Source organism: Gopherus flavomarginatus, chromosome 3 (genome assembly GCF_025201925.1).
Source record: "Gopherus flavomarginatus isolate rGopFla2 chromosome 3, rGopFla2.mat.asm, whole genome shotgun sequence".
Taxonomy (NCBI): Eukaryota; Metazoa; Chordata; order Testudines; family Testudinidae; genus Gopherus; species Gopherus flavomarginatus.
In genome coordinates, this window is record NC_066619.1 from 44,026,466 (window position 1) to 44,040,748 (window position 14,283).

Below are 14,283 nucleotides of genomic sequence, written 5' to 3' on the forward strand. Positions count from 1 at the left end.
TGCCCTGTCCTCACCAGGAGGGCTTGCCTTGCACCGACTGAAGTGGAGCATTGTGGGGCCCTGACAGAAGGCATGTGGGGCACTGACAGTCATGCAGGGCTCACAGCTGAAGCCCCCTGCCATAGGGCTGACAGGCCCAGCTGTGAACCAGGCGCTGGGCTCAATTTCACAGCAGGGAGCCTGCTAACAGTGACATTGACATTTCTGTCTGTTTCACAGCTGCTGTTATTTCACATTTCCTCTCAGGCACCCAGACTGACAGCTCAAGCTGTCAGGCCCATGTAGGCTCACAACTGGAGTGCCCTAGCTCCAAGGCTGACAGCCAGAGCTGGAGACCAAATGTGAAATAATAGCAACCATGAAACTGACAGGAATGTCAGTTTCACTGCTAGTAAACTCCCTGCTGCGAAACTGAGACCTGTGCTGGGCTCACAGTTACCTCTGTCAGCCCTGGGACGGGGGAGGAGTTCCTGCTGGGAGCCTCGCTGCTGGGACTGGTAAGCCTAGAGCCCTGCTGCCACCTCCCAGTGCAGGATTGAGGGGGTGGGGAAGGAGAGCACAAACTTGGCCATCTCTTGGTGAGGGACTGGGGGGAGCAATTCCGTTGGAACATTTTCAGTAATGGGGGTGATGAAAGCCAGCCCATTGCCCCTGTCCATGCCCCTCCCCCAAGCTGAGAGTGGGAGCTGGCCTGTGTCTCCAGGAGAGGGGACCTGGACAGGGGTAAGGGAGCTGAGGCTGTGACCACAGCTGGGTATGGGCATGGGGCCAGGAGCAGAGCCCCAGGCAGAGGCTGGCAGCCAGGATCCCATGTGCAGGGCTGGGAGCATGGCACTGTGAGTGGAGCCCTGGGAGCGGGGAGCTGGGCATGGGGCTCCAGGATTGGAAGCCTGGGAGTGGGGGTGGGGCCGGGCATGGGGCTCCGAGTATGGGGCCTGCGGCCGGGGAGTGGGGCCGGCAGTCAGGACCTGAGCCCAGGCACAGGGCCAGGGAGCGGAGTCCTGGGCATGGAGCCAATGACTGGGGAGTGGGGCATGGGGCCAGCCCCCAGAACCTGAGCCAGGGAGTAGAGCCTTGGGCATGGGGCCAGCAGCCCCGCATAAAACCTGGCTGCAGCACCCCACACACTCCTTCTTCCCCCACCTATGAGTGCAGGGAAGGAGAGCCCAAGCCTGGGAAATAGCTGAGCTCAGGCTCTCCTTCCCCCCAATTGCTCACCAGGAGGTGGCAGTGGGGATCCGGGCAGTCAGCACCAGCAATGAGGCTCCAGCTGTCAGCCTGGCAGTACTCCAGGCTCAGTCCCAGTGGTGGGCTCCTGGCTGTCGGTCCCAGCAGCAGGGCTCTGGGCTGTTGGTCCCACTGGTGGGGCTCCAACTATGAGCCCTGTGCAGAGCTGACAGCCAACAGGAGATAAAAGTAACACAGTGTCTGCAGAGACACTGCACTGCCCTAAAGACATCAACCGAAGCGCTACACCTCTCGCAGAAGTGGAGTTATTGAGTTGCTATAGTGGGCGACTTACATCTATGGGAGCACCATTCTAGTGTAAACACTTACAGAGTTCGGTCAGTGTAGACCTGGCCTGAGATTTTTCAATGCCTGGCTACATAGCACCTGGATGAAAAGCAGCTGGGTAAAAATGAATATCGGGAAGATGGGGGTGATGCTGGTGGGAAGAGGGAAATGTTTCAAAGAATGTAACTTTTCCATAACTTCCTTCTCTATCAAGGCCCTCTGCTCTCACATTGTTTATTTGATCCACAGCCTTGGGGGCCTGCTAGATTCCTTACAGTTACTAAAATTACAGGGGTTGTGATATCGTCCATCTGCAGTTAGACAGAAGATTGCACTCATTACTACCAGCCACAATGATCTATGCTTGATTATTGCAATGCATTTTAATTAGTAATGATGCCACCCATTGTGAGATAGCCCCTACTGGCAGAGAATGTAGCACTTCACCTAATGTGCAAACATATGTTGCCATGAGCCCATCTCCTGATTGCTTTGCTCTCCATAAAGGCTTCTCACTTGATACACATTCAAATTCAAGGATTCTGTTTTAATATTCAAATCCTTTTTTAGATAGTGGCCCAAATTACGTGGGAGACCACTTCTCTCTTTTTGGTCAGCACCTCCCAGGACAGTTGCCTTTCTCAGGAGCAATGGAGCTCCCCTTCACAAAAGCTGATATTTATGAGTGAGGGAGACAGAACTTTTTCAAAATCTGAGCTAGCACCGGGGAGCTCATTGCCACAAGGAACAGGAATGAACACTCTGCTAACACTGCACGTGCAGGATGATATGCAAAATTCATTTTATTTGCAATTATAGTTTGAAAACACCAACATACTACAGACAAATCTACCAAAAATTCCTTCCAGTGGGATGGGAGAAAGAGGAGAGAGATTTTGGTATTTCATTTTGCTTATTATAAGTAAGGCATTCCTATGGTATTCTGGTTGGTTATTGAGAGTCAACAGATGCTCTTGCTGGTTCTGCTTATTTAATGGTCCTGGGGTTGGAACTCAGAGAAATGAAGCAAGGTTAGATATACTGCATATTGCCCAGAAAGTCTGTGCAGCCTGGACTTCTATGAGAATCGTTCTTAGGTGCCTACAGGTGACCCCACATAGTCCTGTTCCTGGAAGTTATTACCACATCACTGCTGATTTGATTACAGCGGTCAGTGAGTGATCAGTCAGATAGCACACAGAGTGAGAAGCTGCATGTTCAGACTGCTCTAGACGTCAACAGGGTTCAATTTTAGTCACAACTGGCTTTACTCTTTTTTATGACCATATTAGGAGCCATCCTGGTTCCAGCTGTTTGTCGGAGATAGAGTCAGGATCAGCTGATCGACCCAGCATACAGTACCAGAAGACAACATATCTATACCTACAAACATATAGTCTAAGAACACAGGACTGTCGCTTGCCACATTTAAGACTAAACTCAGAGCATGTCATCTTTGGTTTTGTAAATCTAATGACAATATACATTGCAAGCCAATTTTTGCCATCTAATTTGGGTAAGGTTTGTGATATCAGCAATAAAATAATTGGCACACCATTAGTGGTGGTATTGTCTGTCTTTTGTTGTATTGTGATATGGAGGAGTCAAAGACACAGATTCTTTGGAGGTCACATCACTCAGTAGTTTGAAGTGAACAAAACTATACTCTGGTTCAACGTTTTCGGCCTTTTCCATTGTATGCTAACCTATTGGAGGGTTGCAATGTCCTGCTTCCAGAAGAAGCAACCAAAGGGAAAGGACAACAGGTCAGCATTATAGGATTTGCTGGAGTTAAGCTACCCAAAATGATTTGGGAAACCAGGAATCGTCCTGAGGAGTGGAAGATAGTCAAACAATATCCAGAATTAACTTTCAAGGATCCTCTGAAATCCAATAATGAGGATGAAAATTTTATCTGGAAAATCTAGGTTTTTGAGAAAAGAAATGAAATATATAATGTTTGGGATTATATATCAGCTGAAAAGAAAAATGTGCATAGGCTATATAAGGAATATGTCAGTCCCAAAAGCTAACCTGATTGTTTGCAGGATATATACTTTAAAACAGCATATAAGGAACAAGTGAAGCCATAGAACAAGTTGTTGGTATTGACTGACATGGGTGGACATAATGTTTGGGTCAAATTACACTGAAACAAATGCATCATGTGAGCTACCAGAATAAAGTATTTTCTTTACATTTTCTCAGCTGAAGTTCTTAAACACAATCCTACAGAAGAGGCAACAAGCACTGAGCTGAAACAATGTCTTCTAATGGTGATATTATCTTACCAAGCTGACATCACACATTGCAGATGTTTTACCACCACCAAGGAACCTCCTAAGAAGTTGAAAGTAAGATTATACCTTCAGAACTAATTAACTAATTGCTAGTTTAGGCACATAGGAATATTGCAATATAAATAAAGAGGCAATGATTCAGGTTAAGCAAGACTTTGGGGCTGTTACTGCAAGAATGTAAGCCAGTGGTTTATGCATTCAAAGCCCTCCCTCCTATGGAAATAAACTATGCACAGACTGAAAAAGTGATATATGCAATTTTGTTTGGCTGTGTCTTCGTATATGCAAGGAACATTACAGTGGAATCTGACCGAGAACCTTTGGAGGTAATTATGGGAAAAAACTTATGGTGACACCACTAGTGCTTCACAGAATGATGTTGTACATATAGAAATACAACATTCTGATCAAGTTGTTGTTCTATATTCACCTTCTAGTATCTTCATGTTGTCCATATGTTGTATGTGGAACACTAGCTCATACATGTATCAAATGGAATGACAGTGAATATCTTCATGGTTCTAGTTTTAAAACTACATCTTCTAATATAGACATTTCTAGCAGCTAGTTAACTACCAATTCCTTGACAGCTTGTTAGGAATGAGAAGGCAGGGCCTGATTATGAGAAATGGCTTCTAATTATATTATAAATGTGAAGGATGAATTCCAGTGGGAGTTAGAGTATCTAGAAATTTCAAATGCACCCACATGATTGTGCTGAGAAAGTTCTGCTGAGTATCAGACTTATCTTTACCTGCAACTTCTTCATTGTTTGCTAATGGTTGTTCATAAACGCAGATGTAGTTTTATTCTTGATTACAGAATAGGATGTAAACTTACTGTATAAATAAGAGAATGAGATAAATCAAACTTAACTTATTCATGCACTCATCTTGGAAATAGTTTTTTATTGAAAGTCTGAAGTTAATGTTTACATAAAGATTCAGAAATGTGGATTATATTTTCTGTATACATAGGAAATTGTGTTATGTGCTTTGTCTTGACATTAGGTGGGGCAGGTTGCAAAATATAAGTGAGACAGAACATTGCCACTCAGGTCTGTGTTAGCCTGGCAACCTTCTTTTTCCACCTCTTGCATAGTATTGGTGCACGGACACAGTGGATTCTGTGTTTAAAGTATATGAACCAAGGAAAAACAGGAACAGTACTGAGGATTCCCAGCAATAAAAGGATCGAAATATTAAACTGGAGTGCAGACTCAGATTTTAAGGCCAGAAGGGACCATCATGATCATCTAGTCTGACCTTTTGCCCATCAAAGGCCATAAAACTTTACCCACTCACTCCTGCAATAGGCCAACAACCTCTGGCTAAGTTACAGAAATTCTCAAATCTTGATTTAAATCTTGATCTTGTAATTTCAAGTTACAGATAACCCACCAATTTACTCTAGTTAAGATCAGCAAGTGACTCGTCTCCCAAATAAGAAAGGCAAAAATATCCCAGGGTCTCTACCAATATGACCAGGGAAAGATTCTTTCCCAACCCCAAACAGGGCTGCCCAGAGTGTGGGGGGGGGCAAGTGGGGCAATTTGCCCCAGGCCCCGGGCTCTGCAGGGGCCCCCAAGAGAATGGCTGAAGCTCCTGCCCCAGCCTGACCCAACCTTGTGTCCGTCCCTCTCCCGGAGCCTCAGCGCATCCAGGGCTGTCCCTGAACAGCTGCAGCCTGACTCTGGCGGGGCCTGATCTCCGTCCCACTCAGAACCCTGTGTTAAGGGGGTGGGACTGCGACCTCCGGGCTGAGTGGAGGAAACTCACAGCCCTGCCCCCTTTACCTCGGGGCTCTGAGGGGGTAGGAGCTCACAGCCCAGCCCCCTTACCAGGTGGCTCTGAGCGGGGCGGAGCTCAGGTCTCGCTGGAGCCACGCTGCATCGCTCTTCAGGGACACTCCTGGATACAACGCGCTGAGGCTCCTGGTGAGTGGGGAGCCAGGGGTAAGAAGCTGGGCCCAGGGAGGGAGTTGCTAAGGGGCAGGGAGTCTTGGGGACAGTCAGGGGACAGGAAGGGGGCAGAGATTGGGGGAGCGGTCAGGGGACAGGGAACAGGGAGGTTGGATTGTGGGCATTCCAGGGATCTGTCAGGACTCAGCGGGGGAGGGAGGTGGATAAGGGTCGGGGCAGTCAGGGGACAGGGAGGAGGGGTGCGGTCCCGGGGTGGTGGTGGTGGTGTCTCTGGGGGATGGTGAGGGGACGAGGAGCAGGATGGGTCAGGGATTCTGAGGGGAGGCAGTTGGGGGGCAGGAAGTGAGTGGGGGTCGGATACGGGGCAGGGCCAGGGTGTTTGAGAGGCACAGCCTTCCCTACCCTGAAGCTCATTCAGCAGTTTGAGGCTTGCAGAAGAGCCAAGCTGTTAGCTTTTCCGTTAGGGCTACAATCCCTTTCACTTCTCAAATGCCAAATTATAGCCTACATTTAATTTCAGTGCCATAGGGAGATTCATGTCAGGGGAGGGTAGCTTCATTTAAAATTAGCCACTGGGGGAGGGATCACATGAGAAAAGCAATATCCTTTCCAACCCTAAGAAGGGAGACTCCCCCCCCCACTTCCCTACATTTCCTGAAGCTCCAGAAGGGTTTATTCAGTTGTTCTCAAACTTTTGTCCTGGTGACCCCTTTCACATAGCAAACCTCTGAGTGTGACCCCCCCCCTTATATATTGAAAACACTTTTTTATATATTTAACACTATTATAAATACTGGAGGTAAAGTGGGGTTTGAGGTGGAGACTGACAGCTCGCGACCCCCAGTAATAACCTTGTGACCCCTTAAGGGGTCCTGACCCCCAGTTTGAGAACTCCTGGGTTAATTTAATTTTAGCACTCTGTGTCCATTCACATGCATGTGCTATTTTGAGAATTTCAGTTTTCACAACATAGGCTTATCCCAGATTCTGGACCAAGCTCAAATGCTCAGTTTGTGGAGTATGTACATAAGCTATAGTAGAGACAAACCCACAGTAACCTTCTCCAGTTTGTAAAGGACCCCATGGAGCCAGTCTCTAGGAAACAGATAAAGGCATGGAGGTTAAGTCCATTAATGTCTATTAGCCAGGATGGGTAAGGAATGGTGTCCCTAGCCTCTGTTTGTCAGAGAGTGGAGATGGATGGCAGGAGAGAGATCACTTGACTGTTAGACTCACTCCCTCTGGGGCACGTGGCATTGGCCATTGTCGGTAGACAGGATACTGGGCTGGATGGACCTTTGGTTTGACCCAGTATGGTTTTTCTTATGTTCAAACCTAAATGAACCCAAAGTTATGGAGACAGATATGAGTTAAGGAAGCCAGCAGAGTATGAGAAACCTGGAAAAATCTCTGACTGGATGGGCTCAGGTGTTTGGTCACAAGCTGAGGTGGTTCAAAAGCTTTGGATTTTTTTTAAGCAGAATTTTTTATTGTTTCTTTAAACAATCAGACACAGCAAGCAGCAAACATTTGGCCTCACACTTCTGAAACCCCAAACCATATTCAGGTTTTGGCAGACTAATTTCAGCTTTTCTATTAAAAAAAAACAACAACAGATTTTGAAGGAAAGCAGACATTGTCCGTGATTTTTTTCTGCTTTTTAAAAACCCTTAGTTTTCAAACCAAAAAAAGTTTTGATGGAAAATATTTGTCCAACCCTTTAATGAGCTTTAGTGCCTTTTAGCACTAGCTGATGCTGAGAACCAGTGATACTTTGTAAAGAAGTTTTCTCAAAACTAGGTTTGTGCTGTGATGTGGAAGATTTATTTTTCCCAGGGCTGCCCGTGAGGGGGAGCCAGTGGGGCAATTTGCCCTGGGCCCCGCAGGGGACCCCGTGAGAATATAGTATTGCAATTTTTTTTATGGAAGAGGCCCCTGAAATTGCTTTGCCCCAGGCCCCCTGAATTCTATTGGCAGCCCTGACCCCAAATATGGCAAGATTCACCAGCCAGGCACCTGGGAAACAATTCTCTGCAGTAACTCAGAAACTTCCCCTTGTAGTATCCCATCTCCAGCCAGTGGAGATATTTGCTAATAACAGATGAGGATGGGCCATGTGCTGTTGTAGGCAACCTTATCCTATCATCCCCTCCATAAACTTATCAAGCTCAATCTTTCCCCCACCCCCATTGTCCTTGGTAGGCTGTTTCAGAACTTCACGCCTCTGATAGTTAGAAACCTCTGTCTAATTTCAAGCCTAAACACGTTGATGACCAGTTTATGTATATTTGTTCTTGTGCCAACATTGGCCTTTAGCTTAAATAACTCCAATCCCTCCCTGGTGTGTTATGTATTTATAGAGTGCAATCAGATCTCCCCTCAGCCTTCCTTTTGTTAGGCTAAACAAGCCAAGTACACTTACTTCCAATACAGAGCACACTGGATAATTTCAAACTGGGGCATGAGACAAACTTACTTAGTTTTGTTTTCACAGCATGGAATTTATCACTCCTGAGAAGTTGCTGCACTCTGAGGAGTGGTGAAATGATCATGTTGAATTAATGTGGAAAATGCCTTCAGGTCTTGTGCAGAGTCAAGTTCCATTTCATTCCACTTTTTTAAAACACAGACACTGCATGTTATGTGAACGTCCTGGATGATATTCCAAACGCACACCCATGTGAACACCTTCCTGGGCTTTAATAATAAATTGGCTGGATACCCTTAGGTTTGTAAAGGACTGTTTTAATATTGCTTCAGGTCACAAGATTTTTTATTGATCTGTTTTAAATGTCTAAACAAAATAAGTACACACCAAATGCATAGACAATGACACAGGGTGCACAATATGTCATTCAACAAAACAAAGAAGACAGAGCTTATTATGGCAGTTGGTACTGCAAATATTTAATGGTTGCATTCAGTCTTCTGTATGTAGTCTGAACTTCTCAGCAATGTGTCTTGGGTGAAATTCTGGCCCCATTGAAATCAATGGCAAAACTCCCATTGACTTGAATGAGGCCATGATTTCATCCTTTATATGTTTGACAAACATAACGGAACTGAAGGGCAAATCTGACCTATTTTTCCACTTGAGCATATTTTCTGCAATGGTTGGAAGCACATCTAAGTACTTTTTTTTAACTTATTTGGTCACAGTCAGGAAGAACATAATTAACTGCCTAGCAAACTGAGTGAAGGAAAATTCAAGTCTTTGAGCCTGTGACTTGTTTAAGGAAATAAAGTTGAAAGGTTTGTTAAGCACATAAACATTAACAGTGAATGAATGATTCGCAATGAATCAAACACACTGGCTACATTTGCCTTTTTCCCCCTTTGTGGATTGCCCTGTGAACATGTTGCAAATTTACTAGTTATTCCAAATTTGTCATGAATTCCTTGGGTGAATTATTCTTGGCCTGCAAATAATTGACGTATACTCACAAAACATGTTTGTCAGGTATGGCATGTGGTATTCTTTCTATTTATCTCAATGGATGATTCAAGTAACTTGGTATTAACTTAAAATATGTAATGTGATATGGGTTTCTTACACTGTCTTCTGACCATGTGATACTGGCCACTTTTGGAGACAAGATACTATGTTAGGTGCTCCTTGGATCTGATCTAATATAGCATTTCATTCCTGTGTTCCTAATTAATCAACAAGGAGTGAACTGCAAATTATATATTCCATTGAGCCACTCCTGCAAGATGCTGAACTTTTTGGCCCCCATCTGACAAAGTCTCCCATAGACTTCAATGGGCATTGGTGCAGCCCTCAATGAGTCATGGCTGCAGGTACAGGGATCTAGTTCGAACTAACTAAACTAAGGAACACAGCATGAACTGCAAATGAAGAATTTCAAATTCTGCAGTTAAAGCTACAATTCAATAAACTGTATTCATACAAGGTCTCCATAGTCTTCATGGATATTTTACTTTGCTAGAATAACAGGAAAATTTTTGAACAATTTTCTGCAATGCCATTTCACCTATTTCATAATTTTGATTTTTTGTGTGTGTGAAATCTCAAAAGAGTTAATTTTTCTGGGTAAGTTTGCAAAGTCACACATTTTCACAGTGCAGTCAAGTCTTTTTACTGTTTTTTCCACAGTGGGGAAAACCAACACATATCTGGGAAGAAATATATATATATATATATATATATATATATATATATATATACACACACACACACACGTTTAATGTTTACAAAATACATATGTTTTTGTAGGAGCAATTACTATGAAGGGAATTCAGAATATTTACAGTAATTATCAGGAAGAACAAGATAATAGCAATGGAATGGTTAAGCCATTACATACAGAGATCTATGACAACTATTTTGTTAAAAATAGTTCTGTTTAGAAGCACAAATGGATTAAATTTTACTAAGTTAATTGTCCTGCATTAGGACATGGGAGAGGAGTTGTTCAGACGTTTTGAAGTGAAGGAAAGGAAAACATTCTCAATATTGCTCTCCTCTTCTTCCAGTCATTAAAATTTAGGTTTTGTAGAGATTTTATCATTGTTTTTACAGTTTTGACTTGTTGCTGCATCACAAAGTCACTGGACACAGTTCCTTGTGGTTATTACTGTGGATATATTTGTCACTGTTTACATTTATCTTGTGTAGCCATACATTGAACATTGCTGAGGTTAGAGTTTTAGATACTGATGAATGACAGTCAGAATTCACATCTTCCAAACACAGGAAGACTGCAGATCAATACAACTCTTTGATACAAACTAACAGGAAATGGCTTCATTGGAGCTAGAAGTTTATTAATAAACAGATCAAATAAGATGGACTTTCCACCTGAGGTCAGGGTGGTCGAATCTTGTTTCCTTGAGCATACACATTTCAATTACTCTCTGATAGTTTTTCTCTTCAGCCTTTGTACGAGTGAGTTGCAGCTCCAGCACAGCTCTATTGTTATCTGAGATGGGAAACCATGATTCTCATCAGAGGTGACCCTGCAGGGAGCAGAAATAGACAGTCTTTTATTTAAAAACAGGGCTGACAACTTGTCAGATGGTAGCTTTTGGAAAATAATTACATGAATTATCCAGAGCCTAATTAAAGTCATGCAGACTAAAACTGATTGACAAACAGCTCATAGAAAATCATAACTGAATAATTCTCTACATTTGTCTTCAGTGGCTGGGGCTGCTAGTGTCTGCTGTGAATGTGCATTTTTGGATCTAGTCCAGAAAACACTCTTCTGAAATGGTTTTTCCACCACATAAATCTTTTCATGAAAAGGTACCTAAGGAACATAATACCACAGCAGACACAGTTTCATCCATAACATCTTGTTAGATTTTGGTTTCCTCCTTTCTTCACTGCTGTACATTGCAGCTTGGATCCAGAGATGTTAATATTTTATGTCTGTCCATGGACAAATGTTTCTTAGCTCAAGCCACTTTTTAGCAGATGTTTGGTGTTGGTTCTGCCTGAAAGAATGGTTATTACTGTGTCTGAGCAGGCCATGGAGAACTGGTAAGCTCCTGTCTGAACCATTCTGAGTTCCATTCTGAGAGTGGGATGTTCAAAAGGGCTCAACATTGACTAATGGGAAAATTTGACCTTTGACCTCAATGGTAACAGATTTAGCCCATTGTTGAGTGTTTTTGAGAACCACACCCAAAACGTTCCTGTATTTGTGTGAATTTCTGCTGACTTGATTCTGGCAGGCGTAGTTTAAATGTAATACTTCACATTCAGTTGTTCATACAATGGTTGCTTCTGTGAGAGGAGATGATTGTGAGTTGAACGGTTAGTAGTGTTGAATGCCGCAAACTGCAAACCTTATTTTTTCCCTCCTAAATTGACTGTGATGGGAATTTTGACAGAGTAAGGACTGAATAGTGACTTCAGGACTGGGCCTCATGTGCAGTGTTCGTAAGGAAGCTCAGGATGTGACTACTCTGGTTTACAATTGTTCTGAACATCTTCCAAGAGGGTTTCAGAGTAATGTAATCTGGAATGAGTTTCAAAATGCAAGTGCAAAATATGTAAATAAACAGCTTCTAATCTGCAACTGCTGTCTATATTCATTAGCGAGACAGGTTGTTCCCTGATTGGGGGAAAAGGGATAACATGAGAGTAGCTGGAACAAGGTACTTAATTGCTTAGTACATTTCTGATTTTAAAAGGAGACATCATAGTAACAATAATCAGTGATTAATTCCTCTATTTTCATTTTTCTCTTGTTAGCTTTCCAAATGAATTGCTTCAAGTGGAGACCAGGACATTTTAAAATTGTATTTATGATCAATGCAGAGTGAGCTGGATTCCATTTCCACACGTTGTCAAAAGAACTGTTAATGAGAGTCACGCCAGTATACATCCACTGAAGGCTGTGGGATTGTGCAGGGGTCACCGAGAGTCTAATTCGACTTGCAGAACCATATCTGAGAGGGAAAGAAGCCTTTCTCACTGAGTCCTGAGGTTTGGTTTTCAGTTTTGGCCGTTATACAAAATGCAGTTTTACTCAGAAATGGAGCACATTTTATCTGGAGAAAAAAAAAAGAGCACAAATATGGAATCCCATGGGACTGTGTGCCGGGCAGCTCTGCTGCTAGGGTGCCCTGCAGTCCAGAGTGCACAGAGGTGAGTGCCAAGGTGGAGAGACTCTCAATTTTGCAGCTCTTCTGGACATTCTCTTCAGCAGAGTGGTTGGCTGCAAGAGCTACTGCAATCCTGAAGGGTCAGTAGTGCAGCCTCACCATGGCATCTTTACTGCTAGCACTGTGGATTGGGCACTGGGATTTCTTCCAGCTCAGTCCCTGTGGGAATCCCTAGAGCACTTTGTGGTGGATTGAGGACTGTGCTGGAGGTGGTGTGTGTATGTGTGTGTGTGCATGTTTTGTATGGGGAAGGGGAAGAGCATTCAGCAATCAATCTGGACACAGCCAACTTAAAGCAAGGTGGGGTGAACTGTGCTGCTTTGTTTTGGGAAGCAACCTGTTTCCTCTTTCTGTCTGGGTTTTTGTGTGTGTATTCATTCTGACTTCTAAGAAATAAAGTAGAGTCACATTGCAAACTTCCAGCAAGAGGATTTATATTTTTTAACCAACTTCTCGATGTGTATGTTTTGAATATAACACAGTTGGGCTAATATACAGTGTTTCCAGGAGTTGTCCTAAAATGCAGGCTTATAATTTGGGCATCTAGAAGAGTATGAATGTCCGATTTGGTATCTGTCAGTAATACTTTCTCACCTCTGTTTTACATTGAAAAGATTTTTTGTTCATTAGAGAATTTTTTTACTTTGCAGATGAAAAATGTAGAGGCTTGAAATGAGTAAACTTGGAGTTTGGTGATTATTTGCAATGAAATTTGAAGTGATGGAAATGTGATCTTTGCCAATTCAAAACTGGTCTCTTTTTTTTTTTAAATGGAGCTAAAATGGATCACTTCTTGATTGAAAGTGTCTTCACTGCAGGAAAATGCACAAAATTATTATTCTACATGAATTTTTTCCCAAGGTATTAGCATCTTGATGACATTTCCAAGGCATGGGAAATAGGAAAAAAACATTTCCGAAAATTTCCCCAAAGAATTAGTGAAAAAAACCCAATCCTCCAGTTTTGCATAACCTTATAAACAGGGGTGACCTGATCTGGTGCTTTTAACCATCAGCTGCTACAGGATTAATGGATAACTGCATCATCGTCATCTTGCCACAACTAGTAAAGTATCATTGTGAGGAACTAGCTGCCATCTGTTCACCAGAGATTCATTATAAAGGCATAAAGAAATTCAAAGAGGGAAAGCAGAATAAAAAATGCATTTCCAGCTTATAGGATGTTTTGAATATAAAGCAACCATATCTGCAATTTCCCTAGAGCATTTCTCCTCAAAGTATCAGAACAGACACTGGAATGAATAATATTTCAGTAAAGGCCCTTCCCATACCAAGTACACCTGCCAAGGGAGCATACCTAGGCTAGGCTAAATTTGACTTTTTAAAATAATTTCAACACATAATATTGATGTTTATTTTTAAGCATTCATTTTGTTTGATCAGTTTACATTTTCAGTTATGCAAAATTGTGGTTTACGCATTTTTCTATTTGTGTTTATTTAAATGTTCATATTTTTTTCACCAGTTTGTGTGTGTATGGTGCAATCAGTGTTTACTGACATTTACAGATGAAAATCAAATCCTTCCAAACATATCACAGACAAACAGCAACCTTCTCCTCCCTGAATGTGATATCACTGGTAAGGAGCTGGGGTTCTCTAAAGTTTTACACCAGGGTTTAATATTAATTTTGCAGAAAGAGAAACACCATCCTGTAAAATATGGTTCTAGTCATTGAAACGAAGTGCCTTTACAAACTGAGATTGGTGGAAAGTGACCATAGGGCATTCAAAATAGTTATTCATGCTTCCCAAACTTTTCTGTAAAACAGATGAAATCCACAGTTAGCCAGCTCTGACCCTTCCAACGCAGCCCACAAATAAATATGACTTGCACCTAAAGAACGACATCCAAGAACATCAGCAGTTATTACTGACAATTACAATGCACC

General features: G+C 42.8%; 1 long non-coding RNA gene across 1 annotated transcript in view; it reads left to right on the forward strand.

Moving 5' to 3' along the window:
* The window catches only part of LOC127048068 (uncharacterized), an 82,082-nt gene extending 68,981 nt beyond the window's left edge, over positions 1-13,101 (forward strand). The window contains exons 3-4 of the long non-coding RNA XR_007773546.1: positions 3,724-3,869; positions 11,960-13,101. This is a non-coding gene — a long non-coding RNA (uncharacterized LOC127048068). The remainder of the gene's footprint in view (positions 1-3,723; positions 3,870-11,959) is intronic.
* Positions 13,102-14,283: the final 1,182 nt, after the last annotated feature.